We start from the raw sequence: 20,280 nt of genomic DNA, 5'->3' as shown, positions 1-20,280 counted from the left end.
GGAGTTTTGGATGCAGTTGGAATGTTCTAGTAGAGTTAGTGTTGAGATTGGAGTTGGAAGTGGAGCTGTGTGTGAGTTTGGGATTGTGGACAGCGCTAATGATTGGGAGTTTTGGATGCAGTTGGAATTTTCTGGTAGAGTTAGTGTTGAGATTGGAGTTAGTAATAGAGTTAGTGATGAGACTGGAGTTTTGGGGTGCTGAAAATTTAAGTTTGGGATTGTGGATAGGGTTAATGATTGGAAGTTTTAGATGCAGTTGGAATGTTCTGGTAGAGTTAGTGTTGAGATTGGAGTTGGAAGTGGAATTGTGTGTGGGTTTAGATTTGGGATTGTGGATAGGGTCAATGATTGGGAGTTTTCGATGCAGTTGGAATTTTCTGGTAGAGTAAGTGTTGAGATTGAAGTTGGAATTGGAGTTGGATAGGGTCAATAATTGGAAGTTTTGGATGGTCATGAGGTTGAAGTTTGGGAAAAGGTTTCTAGAGTTGTACCAAAAGCATATGGGAGCATGAGTACAACAAGAAATTGTACCATTCTTGACCAGTTCTATTAACTGGGAAAAGAAGTATATATGTTTGCATGATTTGAAAGTTATTAATACATTAAATATTCACCTGGCTTGTAAAAAAAAAAAAAAAAAACAGGGTCTTAAATTTTGGCTTGAATAAATGTTAAAATCAAGGAGCGGCTCCGACCGCCACCAAAGCATCAGCGCTTCTAGCTAAGCGGGTGCTCGACGGCGTCAGCGCCTCCGAGAAAACAAAGCAATTACACAGAATTAAAACGTTCAGTCATCACAACGTGGCATGTAATTACGACACTGGGCGGCAGAAGGCAAGAACGAAGCAGAGCAGGAGGGCGCGGGCGCACGCACGCATACACACACACACACACACACACACACAAAGAGAGGCAGGCAGGCCTTTGGTCAGCGTTTCGCTGTTTGATTTGAATCGTCTGTCATGGCAGTCGAAACCCGAGTATGTTTGCAAATCACGTCGGTTTTGTTCGGTTTTGGAGTAAATTATATGTTTTTGACGTCAGGCTTGTTTGCAGTTCCAGAGCTTCGCGGCAGGAAGTCACAATTTCAGTCAAAAAGTTTTTTTTTTCTCTCATCTCCCCTGGAAGATGAACACACACTGCTTTTGTCTTTGCTGCATAATTACAGAGGACAGTCACGCACACGCGAGTGAGTGTGTGTATGAGTGTGTGTATGTGTGTGTGTGTGTGTACGTGTTGTAATTTCCTGGCGAGAGCTCACTTAGACAAAAAGAAGCCAACAAGCTCCGGACCCCTGATGAGAAAACAAAAGACGGCTGCCACACCTTCGGCGCGGACAAGACGACAACAAGAGACGCAAAACAAGAAACGCTGCCGCCGTCAGGAGGAATAAACATCTCACGCATCTCACACCGCCTGGAATAAAACACACTCGTCTCACAGACACGTCTACGACTTCACTGCCTAATTAAGAGCCGGGATGCGTTTTTTTATTTGCGGATCAGTAAAACGAAACGTTCTTCTTTTCTTAAAAAAGTACACGCTTAAAAATTATGAGTTTTTATGATTTTGCCAAATTAAAAACATCTGCAATATAATCAAGAGGAAGATGGATGATCACAATCCATCAAACCAAACTGAACTGCTTGAATTTTTGCACCGGGGTTAAAGGCGTAAAGTTATCCAAAAGCAGTGTGTAAGACTGGTGGAGGAGGAGAACATGATGCCAAGATGCATGAAAAATGTGATTAAAAAAAAACAACACATTTAGGAGAACAATTTTAAGTTTTGTTTTTTTTTACAGTGTGGAGGGAATGACTACACACTGACAGTGAGTGTTAGAAACTATGAGACACACCCAGTATGCAAATAGATTGTGCCAAAACCAATAGAAAAGAAGCGATGGTCAATGGTAACAGACTAAACACACTTTCAGCACGAACAGGACGATAACAGTGACCGAAAACGCAGTTTTTGTGTGGACAGAAGGCCAAAAATGAAGACAAAAACCTCGTTTTTTTTAAATACCCGGGTTCGTGTGGATGGGGCCTTAATTGGTGATGGTGGAGCATCATGTTGCGGAGATGATGTTCCTCATTGAAGACTGAGTCCAGTTTAGTGACGGTGGAGCATCATGTTGCGGAGATGATGTTCCTCATTGAAGACTGAGTCCAGTTTAGCGACGGTGGAGCATCATGTTGCGGAGATGATGTTCCTCATTGAAGACTGAGTCCAGTTTAGCGACGGTGGAGCATCATGTTGCGGAGATGCTGTTCCTCATTGAAGACTGAGTCCAGTTTAGCGACGGTGGAGCATCATGTTGCGGAGATGCTGTTCCTCATTGAAGACTGAGTCCAGTTTAGCGACGGTGGAGCATCATGTTGCGGAGATGATGTTCCTCATTGAAGACTGAGTCCAGTTTAGCGACGGTGGAGCATCATGTTGCGGAGATGATGTTCCTCATTGAAGATTGAGTCCAGTTTAGCGATGGTGGAGCATCATGTTGCGGAGATGCTGTTCCTCATTGAAGACTGAGTCCAGTTTAGCGATGGTGGAGCATCATGTTGCGGAGATGCTGTTCCTCATTGAAGATTGAGTCCAGTTTAGCGATGGTGGAGCATCATGTTGCGGAGATGCTGTTCCTCGTTGAAGACTGAGTCCAGTTTAGCGATGGTGGAGCATCATGTTGCGGAGATGATGTTCCTCGTTGAAGATTGAGTCCAGTTTAGTGATGGTGGAGCATCATGTTGCGGAGATGCTGTTCCTCATTGAAGACTGAGTCCAGTTTAGTGATGGTGGAGCATCATGTTGCGGAGATGCTGTTCCTCATTGAAGACTGAGTCCAGTTTAGTGACGGTGGAGCATCATGTTGCGGAGATGATGTTCCTCATTGAAGACTGAGTCCAGTTTAGTGACGGTGGAGCATCATGTTGCGGAGATGATGTTCCTCATTGAAGACTGAGTCCAGTTTAGTGATGGTGGAGCATCATGTGGATGATCTCTCGCTCTCTCTCTGAGATATATGTAGCTCATTCCTACAAACTGTGTGTGAAATGCCATCAGTACATCAGTACACCGGGTGAGGGAGCACTACTGCCTTGCCAAAAGCACGTCTCACACACTCACACACACACACACACACACACACACACACACACACACAAAAAGACAAAAACACAGATTTGCACAGTGCTGTTCTGAGAGTCTGTATACGAGAGATAAATGCCATCCTGCTTCACTGAATACCACACTAACCTCTCTCTCTTCCTTCCTTCCTCCCTCTCTCTCTCTCTCTCTCTTTTCACCTCTCTCATTTCTCTCCTTTTATCTCTCTCTTCATATCTCTCGTATTGCTCTTTTGATCTCTCTCCTCTCTCTTTATCTATCTTTATCTATTGCTCTCCTTGCTTTAGTGTTGCTCCCCATTGCTCCCTTTTCTCTCCGTCTTTCTCCTCTCCCTATTGTTCTCTCTTTCTTTCTTTCTTTCTCTCTATCACACTTTCTCAGTGTATTGTTCCATTTCTCCCTCTCCCTCTGTCTCGGTCCCCAATTTCTCTCAGTTTGTCTCTCTTTATCACTCTCTCTCTCTCTTTTGCTTAGTCTCCCTCTCATACTTTCTCTCTCTTGTCTTCAGTCTAGCTCCCATTAATGCCTCTGTCTTTCAGTCCATTCTCTCTCTCTCACTCTCACTCTCTCTCTCGATTTCTTTCCTTTGGTCTCTTTCTCACTCTATTGCTCTGTCTAGTATCTCTCTGTTCATGCTTTCCATTTCCACTAACTCTCTCTCTGTCTCCCTCCGTCTCTTACTTTCTTTCCTTTAGTCTTTCTCCCCACTGTTTCTCTCTCTCTCTATTGCTCTCATTTCTCACTGTCTTTTTCCCTCTTCATCCATTCCATTTCCACCCTCTCCCTCTCTCTCTCTCTCTCTCTCTCACACTCCTTCCTTTAGCGTTTCTCCCCATTGCTCCCTATTTCTCTATCTCCCCCTCTCCCTATTGTTCTCTCCCTATTGTCATCACACTTTATCTCTCTCTCTATTTCTCTCGCTCCCTATTGCTCTGTTTCTCTCTTTTCTCACGCTCTTTTTGTTTAGTCTCTCTCTCTCTACATCCTTTCCATTTCCACCCTCTCCCTTTCTGTCTCTCAGCCCCCAATTGCTCTCTTTCTCTCTCTCTTTCTCTCCCTTACTTCCTCTTTCTCCCATTGCTTCTCAGCCCCAATTGCTCTCTCTCTCTATCTCTCTCTCGTTCTTTCTGTTTAGTCTCTCTCTCTTCATCCTTTCCATTTCCACCCTCTTCCTTTCTGTCTCTCTCTCTCTCTCCCATTGCTTCCTCTCTCTCAGCCCCCAATTTCTCTCTCTCCCTCTCTCTCACGTTCTTTTTGTTTAGTTTCTCTCTCTCTTCATCCTTTCCACCCTCTCTCTGTCTCTCCATCTCTCCTTCTCTCTCTCTCTCTCTCTCTCTCTCTTTCTCTCCCTTACTTCCTCTTTCTCCCATTGCTTCTCAGCCCCAATTGCTCTCTCTCTCTCTATCTCTCTCTCGTTCTTTCTGTTTAGTCTCTCTCTCTCTTCATCCTTTCCATTTCCACCCTCTTCCTTTCTGTCTCTCTCTCTCTCTCTCTCTCTCTCTCTCTCCCATTGCTTCCTCTCTCTCAGCCCCCAATTTCTCTCTCTCTCTCTCTCTCTCATGTTCTTTTTGTTTAGTTTCTCTCTCTCTTCATCCTTTCCACCCTTTCTCTGTCTCTCCATCTCTCCTTCTCTCTCTCTCTCTCTCTCTCTCTCTCTCTCTCTCTCTCTCTGGTACAGATTGATGTTAAACTGAGTGAAGCGTTCTTCAAAGAGACGAGCTATTTTCCACATTTCATTGAGGACGTGAAAAATGCACATTTGATTCAGTGCATGCACACACACACACACACACACACACACACACACTCACACACACACACACACACACACACACACACACACACAGCTGTTTTAATGCTTGTCTTCTTCTCTTGTAAACAAAGTGCTGCTCTTTTCGTTAAAAGTCATTTAAACACGGCTGATAGAGAAACAATCAGTGCGCAACACAGACGCATACAAAGAGTCTAACACACAAAAACACACACAAACACTACACACACACACACACACTCTCTCTCTCTCTCTCGCTGTTTTCTCGTCTGTGTAGGCTGTAGGTGTCCCTGGTGTCGGAGTGTCTATAAATACTGAGAAGTCTCTCTCTGGTGGTTTGGCGCTATTTCAGCAGGAAATAGAAGAACGGCGCTGAGGCGCCCGGATCGTACTTTATCAAAATTCATAAACTGTGAATAACAAGCTCCGCCGTGATCAGAGCAAACCGCCCGCACTTTCTGACCCACCGGGGCTGCTGTAAATCTGTTCAAGGAAAAGAAAATAACACGGAAGGGAGACGTTAGACCTAAAGAAAACAGGGGGAAGGAAAGAAGTGAGGCGCTCCGGAGAACGTGACTGAAACTCTAATGCTGGATTAATAGGAAACAGGAATGCCACCAAACTGTAGTATAACTTGGGTCCACAAGAGTTGGACGGGTTCAAGGTTCTACTCATAATTCAGAGAACCAGGTACAGTAAAGTACAATAGAATATCATTGATATTCTTTTGAAATTTATTTAAGTAACTTTATTTCAGTAATTCAGTTCAAAATGTGAAAAACTCATATTATACAGATGTATTATCTATTTTAAGAGTTTATTTATTTTATCTTTCATTATTATGGCTTCCAGCCAATGAAAACCCAAAAATCAGTGTCTCAGAAAATTAGAATATTATATTATACAAGACCAATTTGTACCTTTAGCAGTTTGGGCAGTGTGCCCAAGTCCTGCTGGAAAATGAAATCCAGCATCTCCATAAAAGTTATAATCAGCAGAGGGAAGAAGCATGAAGTGCTGTAAGATTCTCTGGGAAAACAAAGCTGCACTGACTTTGGATATAACTTTGGTTTTCATTTTCCAGCAGGACTTGGCACACTGCCCACACTGCCAAAAGTACCAATTGGTCTTATGTAATACTTAAGTTTTCTGAGCCAAAAGTACCAATTGGTTGTAAAGAATACACATTTGAAACCGAATTACTGAAATAAGCAACTTTTCAATGATATTCTACTTTTTTTTAGATGCACTTGAAAGTTCCCATTGAAATAAAGTCTAAAGAATTGGCTACAAACAGTCCAAAAGGTCCAATAGAGGTAATTAGAGTCCATGTATTAACCACAACACACTGTGGGCCCAGTAGAGGGAATCAGCACATTTGTGGGCACACTTCTGGGCATAGAAGTAGTATCCACTTCTCAACTACACAACACAATTCGGGTCCACTAGGAGACCCAAGCTTCTACCCAAAACCACTAAACAACTTGGGCCCACTATAAGCACAAGCACTTTGGGTCCACTAGGGGATACTAGCTTCCACCCATAAATCAAAGAGCACTTTCGATCCACAAGGGGGCACAAACCTTTGTACCCCCCAAATCCATTGTACACTTTGGGTCAACTAGGGGACAAAGGCGCATTTGTTCCTCTTGTGAACGTAAGCTTCTAGTCAAAAAGCACAATACAATTCCACTAACTTTTACCCAGAACTACAAAACACCTTTGGGCCCAATAGGGGGCTCAAGCTTCTACTCAAAAACCACAATACACTGTGGGTCCATTTGGGAGTTATGAGCTTCTATTTGTAAACCACAACCACACTCTTACACTCTTTTGGTCCTCTAGATGGCGCAAACCATACTTAAACCATACATAAACCACAGTAAACTTTGCGTCCAAAGAGCGTAAGCAAGTTTGGCTACTTTGGGGGCCAAGATTACTACAAAAAATCAAGGTACTAGACCATCTAGTCCATCTAGACCAAACCAAGCTCCTACCAGTTTTATTGTCCTGATGGCAGCAGGGTGTCATCATGTTGGGGGGGGGGGCGTGACTGCTCACATTGGATCAATGGATAAAAGCGTAAGTTATATCTATATATCTATATCTATAAACCACAAAACACTGTGGTTCCACTAGGTGGCGCAACCATACTTCCGTAGACCACAATAAACTTTGGGTCAACTTTTGGGATTAACTGGAAAATATATACACTTAAGCTTTTATTTTATTCATAACAAGTCTTAACCTGAAACTGGTGGCTGATAATGTGTGTAATAATGCATATTTTCGCATCGCTGGGCGATTTATTTATTTGTGGGGCCTATTGGAGATGCCTATATTGCTGCACTGTGCCTATTGGATCCAGCGGCTCCCAGTGGTGTATAATAACATTGCATTTGTTGGTTTGTATTTGGCTTGTAAGCGCTGCATCATTGCTAGGTTACCTGTATGTAATACAGGCGGAGTAAGTAATACATGGAGAGCTTCGGTTAGAGTGCATTACCAGCTGATAACGTCCCTCATAAAACACTAGGGGGGCTCAAGCTCTTATTCATAAGCCGCAAAACATTTTGGTTTCTCTAGGGGGGGGAAAGCAAGCTTCTCCCCATGACCTAAGAACGTTACATTAAAAAGCTTAGATAAAGAACAGAAATGCAATACAAAACTGAGTTCCACACTTCCTAGGACTCCCCTGGAGAGGTCAATTGACTGGTAGGTTCTCAAAAAGACCTATCTGAACATTAATTTCTAAAATCCTTAAGCATATAAACCCACCCCTTACTCCCTCCAATCAGAGAAACAAGTGATCCACCTGCCGGCTACACCACTAGCTATGCATCACAGCTTCTGTTGCTTCTGGCCTGAAGCTATAAAGCTGGATGGACACTCCAGGATGTAACATGGCCTTTGTCCATTTGCCTGGAGCAACATCACACCAGGCACCGCCAGAGGTTAATGTAGGCCTTTTCTCTTCAAACGGCAAAAGATCCCGCATTGCTTCTCACCGCAGAGTTCCATGTAGCTCAGATTTGACTCCTAGCCATACGCCAGCATGTATTATTCAGCAGACCTCCTTAGAAAGACCAGACAACCGAAGGCAGGGCTGTTTTCCCAGCCTAGTCCTCGGGGGAGCTCCAGACAGTCCACGCTTTTAACTCCATCCTAGCTCCCAGCACACCTGAACCGAGCCGTTCAAACCGCCAATAACTGCGACAGGTGGACGGGGAGGCGAGAGGAAGCAAGAACGTGCAGCGTTTGATGGTCTCCAGGGACTAGTTCGGGAAAAAAAACCACACTTCTGATTGCGGCGGGGGCTGGCGTGTTAGACAAAGGCGCTCTGCACGCGCTCAGTTCTCCTCCATTCGGAGGTACTAGACCATCCATCCATTGGAATGCTTTACCATCTGGATACACCCATCTGGGTAGGAATCAGAATAAGAAAGCTTCCAACAGTTTGTCGCGAGAGCACCAGGATATCAACTAGGGTTGCACCGATATCGATACTCAGAGGTGGAAAAAGTACTGAAAAATTGTAATTAAGTAAAAGTACCTTTACTTTGCTAAAATTTTGCTCAAGTAGAAGTAAAAGTACCCATCCAAAAATCTACTCGAGTAAAAGTAAAAAAAGTACTCAATTTAAAATTTACTTTGAGTGAAAGTTACATAGTTACTTTTTTATTTATATACTTTTATTTATGTATAATGTAAAAAAGTACAAATCATAAATTAAGGTATTTGTTCAAACCACCCCATAAAACATTTTAAGAGCAAGTGGCACAAGTTTCTATGATCCATTTTTTTCTTTACTGTTAAAAAGTTATGGTCATATATTTGACTATAAACCATATTTTTATAGTTTTACAGTTCAGACAATTTGTTTTTTTCCCCCCAGCATTTCATTTTTTACTCAGTAATCGGGAGTTTTCCAATGTAGCGAAGTACATTACTTGTGTCAAAATGAACTTCAGTAAAAGTACAATTACCTATTTTAAAAACGACTTTAAAAATGACAAATTACTCATAAAATCTACTCAATTACAGTAATTTGAGTAAATGTAATTTGTTACTTTCCACCTCTGGCTTTCACCATATTTTGATCATTACATGTTCAATTGAATATTTTTTTATATCGACAACAGGAGCTCCTAGTCAATCATAATCTACTGCAGCCAATCATCTTAACAGACCTTAAAAAAAAAAAGGTTGAAACTGCGGAGCAGCCAATCAGGTTATTATCTCTTATTCAGGATAAAACAGTTGGTATCGGTATCGGTACTCGGTATCGGCTGATACCAGAAAAGCCGGTATCGGTAAGGAAAAAGTGGTATCGGTGCATCCCTAATATCAACTATCTATGGGCATTACGAAAAGTGCAAAACGAATAGAGAGCACATCAGTCTGGATTAGTGGAATTTACTCAAATAATTTAAGGAAACTGGTCGTCTCAAAAGTCTTGAGTTAAGCAAACTTTAAACTTGTATTTATGACCAATTTCTTTGCTACTTCTAACTCAAAAAAACATTCATTCAGATATGTTTTATAATTAAGCAATAATACACTCGACAGCAGTGCCAATATTACACGTTATAGCACGAACCTCGAGTGTATTGTTGCTTAAATGATACCACAGATCCGTTATCACTGTTTATCATAAGATTTTGGGTTAAAGAGGACGAAAAAATAATAATAAAATATGATCTGTATGGTTATAAACACTCCGCGACATCCATTGCTGCTCTGTTTGTAGCTGTGCCGTTATAAGCGCTGCATTGTTGCTATTGTTATCTGTAGTCAAAAATGTGGCTTTAAATGTAAATAAACATAAGAGCTTTTCTCACCCAAATCTGTGTAGATTAAGGTCCAGCGCTCGTTTGATTTTTAAAAGAAAATGTTTTTTTTTTTTTTAAGAATTAAAGTTTATTAACTGGAAAATATATATACTTAAGCTTTTATTTTAATAATAACAACAACTCTTAACCTGATAGTGGTGGCATTTTTGAACTGTGCCTATGGGATCCAGCGGCTCCCAGTGGTGTTTAATGACATCGCATTTGTTGGTTTGTATTTGGTTTGTAAGCGCTGCATCATTGCTTGGTTACCTGTATGTAACACAGGCAGGGTAAGTAATACATGGAGAGCTTTGTTTAGAGTGCATTACCGGCTGATAACGTCCCTCATAAAAAAGCCTGTCAGCCAATCACATTGCAGGGTCGGAACTAACGGTGGTATAATATTTATTATATATGCTAAATGCAACATACTGACAAAACACAAAAATAAAATGCTTTACAGTGAACAGTATTGCACTTATCCAGCAGCGCTGAAACTGGTAACTTGCTCTTACAGCCTACGACACCACCATATACTGTACGATCTCCAAGTTAACGTAAGTTAGCTTGGGGAGGGGGACTGACTACACACTGACAGTGAGTGTCAATGACTTGAAGACACATCCAGTAAGCAAATAGAAGAGTCACAGTCAATAGAACCGAAGTTGCCAGTAGTAAAAGACTAAACTAATCCCGTTTAACTGTATAAAGTGTTTAAAAAAGAAGTTTGGGCTTGACCTGTTGGTTCTTTTTTAGTCTTAATCCAAAGAACCCATCGGCACCTTTACTTTAAACCACGTCTATTAACTGCCACATCACTTTAGCACTGATTAGAGAACCCTTCTCCTGACCTACAGAGCGCTGAGCTCATAGTTTCTGAATGAACCCGTCGGCTCTTATCGCCCGCTTTGATCACGGACGGCAGGCTTTTGTTCGGCACCTATAATGAATTATTAAAACTACAGCGGAACACGCTCTCCGACAAAACTCCACACTAACCTTGCTGTTCATATTCAGGGCGAACACTTGATCTGCACGCCTGGCTTTTTGGGAGGCTTTCGGTTAATCTATTATTCAGATGAAGGTTCCGGTCATGGACGGAGAGAGCGGTATTCCGCCCGTCCTCGTGCTCTCGCCATAAAGCACACAGTTTTAGGCCTGAGGGCGAAAGAAGATTTTAAAGAAAGAGTGCGAATGAAGAATGCGTTAAAACTGTATTTCAAAGCGATATTTAGAACTTACTTGGCATTTTAGAGTAATTAGAGCTATGATTTCCGGTGAAAAAAGGTTTGCTATATGTGGACGAGCGCTGTCCTGCTGAAAAACGATGCAGAAATATGTCCTGCACACGTCCATTTTTTTTCCACACATTTCTTTTTTTTTCATTTTCTCCCCAATTTACACGGCCAATTACCCAACCCACTCGTTAGGACTCCCCCTATCACTAGTGATGCCCCCCAACACACCAGGAGGGTGAAGAAGACTAACAAATGCTTCCTCTGATACATGTGAAGTCAGCCACCGCTTTTTTTTCAAGTAGCATCACAGCACTAACGCTCGGAGAAAAGCGCAGCGACTCGGTTCATATACATCAGCTCACAGACGCCCTGTGCTGCAGACATCACCCTAGGAGTGATGTGGGGAGAGAGCGCCATATACTGTACCCACCCGGAGGGAGCAGGACCAATTGTGCTCCCTCTGAGCGCCGGCAGCTTGATGGCAAAGCTGCATGAGTGGGGGTTCGAACCTGCGACCTCCTGCTCATAGTGGCAGCGCTTTAGACCGCTGGACCACTCGGCGTCCGGCCTGCGGTTTTTAAATGTTGTTCTGGGTTCTGGCTTTTGGGACCTCCTGGATGAGTTGCCCATGCCCTCCATTTCTCCATTAGTGAATAATGATAGCTCTCACTGGGGTTCTCTGGAGTCTCAAAGCTTTAGATCTAAATCTAGGTACAAAAAAAATGAATGTGTTACTAAGTTGTTGGGAGCGGAGACTAGCTGGAACTTGTGTGTTGATGAAAGTATCCGGTGCATCAATGTTCTAATATGTTCTGATGGACGTTTTTCTAAGGTTCTAGAATACAAATGCATTTGAATGCAGAGGAACCTTGGGTCAGAAAAGAGAAAGAGAGAGAATGATGGTGGTGGTGGAGGAGGAGGAAGGTGTGTAATACTGTATATGTGGCATAAAAAATAACGCCTCCTGCCAAACACTGCGTGGCTAACCTTGAGATATGGAGAAATTTCAGCTTCTCACAGCAGGAATGCGTCTGCACACACACACACACACACACACACACACACACACACACACACACACACACGGCGACTGAACCCTCAAACAGAAGAAATGGAGTGTAGAACAGAAGAGAGAGTGTGAAGAACACACACGGCTAGCCCTGGAGGCACACACACACATACTCACACACACACACACACACACACACCGAGACTCCTGGGGCAATTTAGAGCAGACTGTGTCAAACACACTCACAGAAAAGCCTCTGATGAATAAAGTGGCAGAACATTCACTCACAGTCTTCCACTCACCACGACATTTCACACACTTACATTACTGCCCTGTGTGTGTGTGTGTGTGTGTATGTGTGTGTGTGTGTGTGTGGGAGGAGGTCTGTTACCATGTACATACTGTAACTTTCTGCATTTTGAGTGTACTGTGTAAATAAATCACAAAAAAAGTACCACTCACTGGTGGCCACTTTATTGTTTATAGTGAATTAAATCATAGTGATTTGTGCATTTTCTCTTGTAGTGTAGCTTGTTTTTGTTTTTTTTTTAACAATAGAATAATAATATATTAACATTTAATTTAATTTAATTTAATTTAAATATTGCTTGTTAATTTCACTGTCAAAATTAGGTAGGTAGTTTTATTTAATTGGATTTGCATTTAATTTGACTATAGAATTTCATTTAATATATTTATATTATTGTATAATTGATTGCAGCTGGATTCTTAATCATCTTAATTGTGCGGTAAACGTAAACAGTGCATTGACATACTTTTGTGTATGAATGAATGTGTGTGTGTGTGTGTGTGTGTGTGTGTGTGTGTGTTTGTACATAATCAGCTGGGAGAGCTCAGAGCTCTGAACAGTTCCCTTCCAGCAGTGATGAATTGAATACAGTAAATATGAGATGGGTATTGATCTTTCTGTGTGTGTGTGTGTGTGTGTGTGTGTGTGTGTGTGTGTGTGTGTGTGTGATTGGGGCTGACGGCTGGTTATTGGCTCGGGGAGAACAGGAGCGTGACAATCAGAACAGCCTAAAATAACAGCTTTCTATTCTAATCAATAGAGAATTAATCAGACAACACCGTCACACGGCGTCACGGTAACCGATTCATCACAGCACCGCTCCCAGACCAATAGAGGGAAATTACACAGTTCCGACACACACACACACACACACACACACACACACACACACACACACACACACTCACACATGAAAACATTCCTACCTTGCACCTTTGAAAACACAGGATGGGTGTTCCTAATAATATGGCCAATACAAGTATAGGAAGCAGAAGGAAGTAGTAGTAGGTGTTTCTAATAAAGTGGCCACCAGTGAGTGGAAGCACATGATAGTAGTAGTTTTATAGGTGTTTCTAATAAAGTGGCCACCAGTGAGTTGAAGCACATGATAGTAGTAGTAGTATTAGGGTGTTTCTAATAAAGTGGCCACAAGTAAGTGGAAGCACATGATCGTAATAGTAGTATTAGGGTGTTTCTAATAAAGTGGCCACCAGTGAGTGGAAACACATGATAGTAGTAGTCGTAGGGATGTTTCTAATAAAGTGGCCACCAGTGAGTGGAAGCACATGACAGTAGTAGTTTTAGAAGTGTTTCTAATAAAGCGGCCACCAGTTAGTGGAAACCCATGATAGTAGTAGTTTTAGAGTTGTTTCTAATAAAGTGGCCACCAGTGAGTTGAAGCACATGATAGTAGTAGTTTTAGAGGTGTTTCTAATTAAGTGGCCACGAGTAAGTGGAAGCTCAAGATAGTGTTAGTAGTAGTGGGTGTTTCTAATAAAGTGGCCGCCAGAAAGTGGAAGCACAGAAGTACAGGTAAGTGTTTCCAATATAATTGGCTTGATAGTTCAATTCTATTTAATTAAACTGATCAAAAGTGAATCAATTTATGTGACAGAAGTCCCTGAACGTTCTCCTGCTGGGCTTTAGAACGTGTTTTTAGTACATTTTATCCTGAGAGCACTAAGAGCCCAGCAGGGTTCTTAAATGGCCCTAAATCTGGAGTCCAAATAGAAGCTAGCAATGAGTGCTGCACCACAGCATGGGCTATAGAACACTTGATTGCCACACACTCACGCTCACACACTCCCGCACCTCCACACACACACCAGTCTGGACCTGATTGGAGGTCGAGCGGCTCTCAGAGCGAGGGCCCAGATCCTTCAGGTTGCTGCAGAGTTCTCATCATGCCTGCATTTGCCTTTAATAGAGAGCCGCGCTGCCGCCGCCGCTGCAGCTTTAGCCGGTCTGATCAGAACAGACGCGTTCTAATGGAAAAGTCTCGCGGAAAGCGCCGAGAGAATGTCAAGCCACGGTTCAGCCTCCGTTTCAACAACTTGTAGCTGACAGTTTCCTCCAACATGACTAACGGCAGCCGGCTGCAGCTGCAGCAGAACCTAGATCCACAAATGCGCCGAGAAAACGGCTAAAAACTGTTGTAAACCGCACAATATGATGCACAAACTACATTTGACGCAGCTGTATTGGTTGGAACAATCGTAAAACAATCTTAGGCTACATTCAAACTACAAGCCAAATGGTTCAAATCCAATTTAATTTTTTTTGCTCAGATATCGCCGGTTCACATTCACAAATGTAAGTTACCTGTATCTGTGTGCGTAATGTGAACGAATCTGTACCTGAAACATGTAGAAACCCCGCCTTCTTTACCACCAACATGAAAAAAAAACATATTTAAGAGACGTGTGGAGCATCTTTTGCTGGAGTGGAGACACAGGACAGCAAAAACAGCTGGTCTGAAGTTCATGCTCAGGTCTGAGGAAGAGAAAGAAAAAAGGACAGGTGGTTTGCTTTTGCTGTTTTTTTTTTTTTTTTTTGCAGCTATAGCTGTACGAAGAGATAGATGTGTGGGTACAAGAGAGAAGCATGTAGTGCATGCGTAAAAGCAAAAAGCAAATAGCAAAAACACATGAATTCCGATTTGACCGCTAACGTTCATTTCGCATTTCCGCGGATTAGATCGGATACGTAACCGATTTAGAAACACACATGAAAGTGACGTAAAAAAAAAAAAAATGACTTGGCACGTTCATACAGCCATGAAAAAATCGGATCTGACCCACATTGAACAAAAAAAAAACCTGATGAGAGTCACTCTAGCCTGGTAATGTGAACGTAGCCTCAGGCAGACCCTTGCTTCTACTGTTTGGGTAGTGTACCTCCTGGTGAGAGAAGTGGCCGCCAGTGAAGAAACCAGAAGAAACCTGGACTACAGTTGACTGGAATTATCATATTGTCTTTAGAGACAAATCCAGGTCCAGCCAGGTTTGAGTACGAAGAACTTCAATCTTGCCTTTGTTGTGAAGCGAAAAAAAAAAGCAGGAATGCTTTTCCTAGATTGCAACACTTTCTTCCCAACTGTGAAACATGGTGGTGGGAGCATCATGCTGTGGGATGCTTATCTATCTCTTTAGCAGGGAAAGGGAAGCTGGTTGATAGAAGAGTTGATAAAAAAGAAAACCTGTTTCAAGGCTGCGAAAGACTTGAGACTGGGAAGGAGATTGACCTTCCAGCAAGACGATGACCCTAAACATACAGCCAGAGCTACAGTGGAATGGTTCAGATCAAAGAATATCCACACAGTATTGATATATTTTGTATACTGTTTCAGGTTTTTATTTTTTTATGTTTTTTTATCAGTTGAAATCCCCTTTAATAAATAGAATAAGTTTAATTTGTGGTTGCAAGGTGACAGGTCTGGGATTGGTGGAGGGGGGATTATTATGGTATGGGGTTTGTTTTTCAGGAGTTGGGTTCAGGAGTTTAGAATGGGATGTCACTCAAGTTTATATGCATATAAAGTTGATGTAAAAGGTTAAGCAGATAAGAAAAGTGGTTAATACAGTTTAGCTAAGCTAGCATTAGCTTCCCTGACTGACCCAAAGCACCTGTAAGACACTTGTACAAGTGATTGGCTGTGATTAGCATTAATAGACGGTAAACGATGACTGAGAATTAAAAGCGAAAGCAGATCTAAATTGCAGTAAATGAGAGAAAAACGTCTCGCAGAACGAGTGAGAACGAGAGAGGGAGAGAGCGAGAGAGAGAGCGTTCAGGGCTGTGTAAATGTGTAATAATATTATTCTCTATTAGCGCAAGGCTAGTGCGTCGTTGCTTTCAGTGCTAATAGAGGGAATATAAGAGCAGGCTAATGTATGAAAAAGAACGACTGTAAAAAGAAAGCTGTTTAACCGCCGTAACGGGGTGGAGAATGCCCCTCTTATCTTTTTCAGACGCTCTTAATTGGCGAGGGGCCGAAATTCGCGCTCTCGCATACATTAGCCGCTAATTAGGCTAAACACACTCTGCGTTTCTCCCTCTGTGAACGGTTTGTTCCTGTTTTTCTGTTCTCTTCACACAGACGAGCGATTCCGCCGCGATTCCGGCCGTCCGGCTCGGGGAAGAGCGGCTCCAGAGGACTTGTATTTTTATTTATCAGCTCATTAGCATTAGCAGGGCTAGCATTACACCCGGGGCACACGTGTTGATCTCACTGTGGAGCTGCTGAGGGAAAGGGGGGTGGATAAGGGATGGGTGGGGAGGAGTGCGCTCCACTGTCGGGTTGTTTACAATCCAACGCAGTCAAGTTTACAGATTAGCTTCGTTAGCGCTGCATGAGCTACGTGTTAGGAGAGCAGGAAGCTAACGGCTGATAAATCTGCAGGGAGATGGGAAGTGTGAGTGTTTGTGTGTGAGTGTGTGTGTGTGTGTGTGTGTAGGTGTGTAGGAAGATGGATATAGCAAAGGTAGAATTTGGCATAGCTCTCTAGGAACACAGACACACACATACAAACACACTCTTTCTCTTTAGAAAAAACATTATAGCAGCCTAAAAGTACAAACCTTAATTTCCGGGCTATTAAACACACCTGAACGTAAGCCACACCCACTAATCAAAAAAAAAAAAAAAAAAAAACATTTCCAGGCCGTACCTGACTATAAGCCGCAGTTGTTCGTGCAAAAAAAAAAATCACTTTTTTATTCTATAAACTACAGACAAAATTTCTCCCAAATTCCAAATAAAAATATTGTAATTTAGAGCATTTATTTGCAGGAAACGAGAAATGGCTGAAATAACGGAAAAAAAAGATGCGGAGCTTTCAGACCTCAAATAATGCAAAGAGAAAACAAGTTCATATTCATAGGGTTTTTTAAGAAATAATCAATATTTGGTGGAATAATCCTTGTTGGTTTTTAATCACAGTTTTTTTCATGCATCTTGGCTTCATGTTCTCTCCTCCACCAGTCTTACACACTGATTTTGGATAACTTAATGCCTGCACTCGTGGTGCAAAAATTCTTCAAGCAGTTCAGCTTGGTTTAATAGTTTGATGGCTTGTGATCATCCATCTTCCTCTTGATTTTATTCCAGAGGTTTTTAATTAGGTAAAATAAAAATAAAAAAAAACATTTTAAAGTGGTCTCTTATTTTTTTCATGAAATCTGAAGATTGCCAAAGGATTTTGAGAATTTCACAATGTAGAGCCCAGTGTCAGAAAGCTAGAAAGCTGGGTTTGTGTACTAGAGCATGGGTCTTGCAACAGGACAATGACCCTAAACTTACTTTAAAAAGCATCCAGAGATTGATGGAAGAAAAGAAAGCGCTGGAGATTTCTGAAGTGATCTAAATCCCATTAAACTCCTGTGGAGAGATCTTAAAATTGCTGTTGGGAGAAGGAACCCTTCAAATATAAGAGACCTGCAGCAGTTTACAAAATAAGAGTCTCTCTCTCTCTCTCTCTCTCTCTCTCTGATGAGTGTAAACTATATGATAATACCTGTTCATAAATCATATCCACACTGTCCAATTTACAAATGCTCCCACACTCCCACCCACACCATCACCCCCTTATTATTAACACACTCACAGCAGTAATAACTACAACCCCAGTGTGTGAGTGTGTGTGTGAGAGAGAGAAATAGAGAGAGAGAGAGAGAGGGAGAGAGAGAGAGAGAGAGTGTAAATCAGGGACAGTGCTATAACTCATACTGTATAAAAGTGGTCAGATTATAAATAAAAAAAAGTCAGTTCTCAGTTCTTTCTACAGTACAGCATCCGAGCCAACAGCCTACATCACTTTAGCCACTCCCATTTAGCAGTGTACAGCAGTTTAGCTCCACCCTATTCAGTCTACAGCAGTTTAGCCCCTCCCATTTAGCAGCCTATAGCAGTTTAGCCCTACCCTATTCAGTCTACATCACTTTAGCACCTCGCATTCAACAGTCTACAGCAATTTAGCTCCACCCTATTTAGTCTACAGCACATTAGCCCCTCCCATTTAGCAGCCTATAGCAGTTTAGCTCCACCCTATTCAGTCTACAGCAGTTTAGCCCCTCCCAGGCAACAGCCTACATCACTTTAGCTCCACCCATTCAACAGTCTACATAAGTTTATCCCAACCCATTCAGCCTACAGCACTTTAGCCCCTCCCATTCAGCAGTCTACAGCAGTTTAGCCCCTCCCATTCAGCAGTCTACAGCAGTTTAGCCCCTCCCATTCAGCAGTCTACAGCAGTTTAGCTCCACCCTATTCAGTCTACAGCAGTTTAGCGCCACCCTATTTAGTCTACAGCAGTTTAGCCCCTCCCATTTAGCAGCCTATAGCAGTTTGGCTCCACCCTATTTAGTCTACAGCAGTTTAGCCCCTCCTATTCAACAGTCTACATCAGTTTATCCCAACCCATTCAGTCTACAGCAGTTTAGCTCCACCCTATTCAGTCTACAGCAGTATAGCTTCACCCTATTTAGCCTACAGCAGTTTAGCCCCACCCATTTAGCAGCCTACAGCAGTATAGATCCACCCTAATTAGTTTACAGCAGTTTAACAAGAGGTTGTAATAATAATGGTAATAAAAATAAAAAAAACAATTTACAGTAACCCATCACTTTTACGATCAGTTCATTAGCTTGAATACTTGGTCGGCATGATTAAAACTCACACACACACACACACACACACACACACACACACACACACACACACACCAATATCTAAAAAAACAGTAAAGTGCTGTTCACACGGAGTTCCGACATTTGGGAATAAATTAGAGTAACATCCTCTTAGCCTGAGGGTGTGTGTGTGTGTGTGTGTGAGAGAGAATGTGTGTGTGTGAATGTGTGTGTGTGAATGTGTGTGTGTCCACTGTGAAATCTCTGGACTACGAGGGTTTTAGATGGCTGCTAATTAACAGAGCCATCAAAAGGAAAGTGCTATTACCTTTATGTGGCTAATGAGGAAAGTTAGCTTACACACACACACACACACACACACACACACACACACACACACACACACACACACACACACACGTGTGTGTCAAATGTAATAAAAGAGCAGGAGGAGACCGTAAGAGCACATTGCAGGCAGACGTTTGGGTTAGCAGTTAGCGTGTGACCCCAGTGACCTTCGGAGAGAGCTCCTGATTGGTGGAGAGTGTCGCTCTTCAACCAGTTTGATTACCCCTTCAGGGCTATTACTGCTGCAGCCTGTACACTTCACTGCCACGGGGTGTGTGTGTGTGTGTGTGTGTGATGCTGTCATATTACATGCTAACGGCCTCTCCTTTCAGAAAAACGGAATTTACTGGCTTTAATTTGTCAGGCAGGTCTTATTTAAGCGATTTCTTGATTAAGAACAGGTGTGGCATTTAAGCTCAACACTAGGAGGGTAAAGACTAGTACAAGTAAAGTCAGACTCCACCTCTTGTTGAACTGCCGCTGATGCTGTAGCATTGCCGAGTAGCATCACAGCGCTAACGCTTGGAGGAAAGCGAAGCGACTCGGTTCCGATACACCAGCTCACAGACGCAGCCTTGTGCTGATCAACATCACCCTTCAGAGTGATGAGGGCAAAGAGCGCCATCTACTGTGCCCACCCAGAGAGAGAGAGAGCAAGGCCAATTGTGCTTTCTCAGGTCTCTGGTAGCTGATGGCAAGCTGCATGACCGGGATTCGAACCATTGAACCACCTTTCACACAGGGTAATGAAGGTTTGGATTTTTTTTTTTTAGAGATATTATAGAGGTACTAACATTAAGTATTAGATTGCTATGTGTGTTTGTATGTCAAAGAGAGGGAAAGAAGAGAGAGAGAGAGAGAGAGAGAGAGAGAGAGAGAGAGAGAGAGAGAGAGAGAGAGAAAGAGTGAGTGTGGGATCCTGGCTGTGATATAATCATTTTTTTTATAGACTGGGTGTGTACAGGTGTGCATACCTGCCTGTCTGGATTTGTTTGTTTTAGTCTCTCTCTCACTCTCTC

The 20,280-nt window shown here is 42.4% G+C and overlaps 1 protein-coding gene across 1 annotated transcript in view; it reads right to left on the bottom strand.

Moving 5' to 3' along the window:
* sclt1 (sodium channel and clathrin linker 1) overlaps nt 1–20,280 on the bottom strand; it is a 194,582-nt gene that overhangs the window by 107,705 nt on the left and 66,597 nt on the right. The window lies entirely within an intron of this gene.

The sequence above is a fragment of the Astyanax mexicanus genome, chromosome 25, assembly GCF_023375975.1.
Source record: "Astyanax mexicanus isolate ESR-SI-001 chromosome 25, AstMex3_surface, whole genome shotgun sequence".
Classification (NCBI taxonomy): Eukaryota; Metazoa; Chordata; class Actinopteri; order Characiformes; family Acestrorhamphidae; genus Astyanax; species Astyanax mexicanus.
This window is presented reverse-complemented; position numbering and strand designations above follow the sequence as displayed.